Below are 1,822 nucleotides of genomic sequence, written 5' to 3' on the forward strand. Positions count from 1 at the left end.
TCCAGCATGACCACAGTCAAATGACAGAAATAGGTAAAACCATAAGAAAAATACATATATAAACACACATTATACATGTGTTTATTTACGTGTGTATATGTATATATATACACACAAACCTACCTATCTATCAATCTTTCCATCTATCTATCTATATTATTTACATTATTTACATTTGACGGATATTTGTCCTCATCTTGCTTGTCCTCATCAACGTTTCGGCTGATATACCCTCCACCCTTCATCAGGTGTCTTGGGGAAATTTCGAACCTGGGTTCTCATTCCTATGGTATTTTTTGTGAAATTATTTATTTATTTTATTATTATTATTATATTATTATTATTATTATTATTATTATTATTATTATTATTATTATTATTGTTATTATTATTATTGTTATCATTATTATTATTATTTAGGTTACAGCCTGGAATCGAACTCGGAATCTTGGGGTTAGTAGCCCGCGCTCGTAACCACTATGCCATATGCCCGTGTGGTTACCAACCCCTAGATTCCGAGTTCGATTCCAGGTTGTGACCTTAATAATGATGATGATGATAATAATAATAATAATAATAATAATAATAATAATAATAATAATAATAATAATAATAATTACATCGAAAAATATCTTAGGTTCGAAAAATACCAGGTTCGAAACTTCCCCAAGACACCTAATGAAGGCTAGGGGGTATATCAACCGAAATATTGTGTTAACAACAAACAAGATGAGGACAAATATCCATCAAATATGAATAATGTAAATAATGCACATAGTTCCTCATCTCTTAAATATAGAACTGTATCATCTATCTATCTATCTATCTATCTATCTATCTATCTATCTATCTATCTATCTATCTATCTATCTATCTATCTATCTATCTATTTATCTATCTATCTATTTTGTCTATCTATATATCTATCTATATATGTATGCATGTTAGATTCCTTCCTCTCTTTCGTCCAATCTTTCCATCCAGCCCTCCACTTCACTTCCACTATCTCCAACACCTCTGTCTCCTTCCTCGACATTTCGGTTAGCATTCTTCACTCCACTCTTACCACCTCCATTCACTACAAACACACAGACTCACACTCATACCTCAACTTCTCTTCCTCCCACCCAGAACACACCAAGCTTTCCATCCCCTATTCCCAATTCCTCCGTCTACGTAGGCTCTGTAGTGACGACCATGACTTTGAGACTCAGTCTCAACGTATGGCTCACCACTTCACCCTACGTGGATACCCCCTCACCACTATCCACACCGCCCTTGCCAGAGCACGGTCCGTGGACCGTGTATCTGCTCCCTCTCCCCGAGCCCGCCCTGTAGTCTCCCGCCTCCCTTTTCCCCTCACTTACCACCCCACGACCCTACGTCTCCAACGCACCATTCTTCGAGCTTTCCGTCATCTCCAGTCCGACCCTTCCACTTCACACCTCTTCCCTAACCGACCCCTCCCCTCTTTCAAACGAGCCCACAACCTTCGAGACCTTTTGGTCCATAGCTCCTTCCCTGACCCTACCTCCCAACCCGGCTCGTTCCCCTGCTCCCGCCCACGTTGCCGCACTTGCCCTTACCTCTCCAACACCACCCGCCTCACTAGCACCCACCATCGACCCTATCCCATCATCCACTCCTTCACCTGCACCTCCAGCAATATTATCTATTGCATCTCTTGCTCTCTCTGCAATTCCTTGTACATCGGACAAACGGGACGCCGCTTGGCTGACCGGTTCGCGGAACACCTTCGTGACATCCACCTTGCGAACGACACACCGGTCTCACGCCATTTCCACTCCACCGGTCACTCCTT

The sequence above is a fragment of the Octopus sinensis genome, linkage group LG5 (genome assembly GCF_006345805.1).
Source record: "Octopus sinensis linkage group LG5, ASM634580v1, whole genome shotgun sequence".
NCBI classification, from domain to species: domain Eukaryota; kingdom Metazoa; phylum Mollusca; class Cephalopoda; order Octopoda; family Octopodidae; genus Octopus; species Octopus sinensis.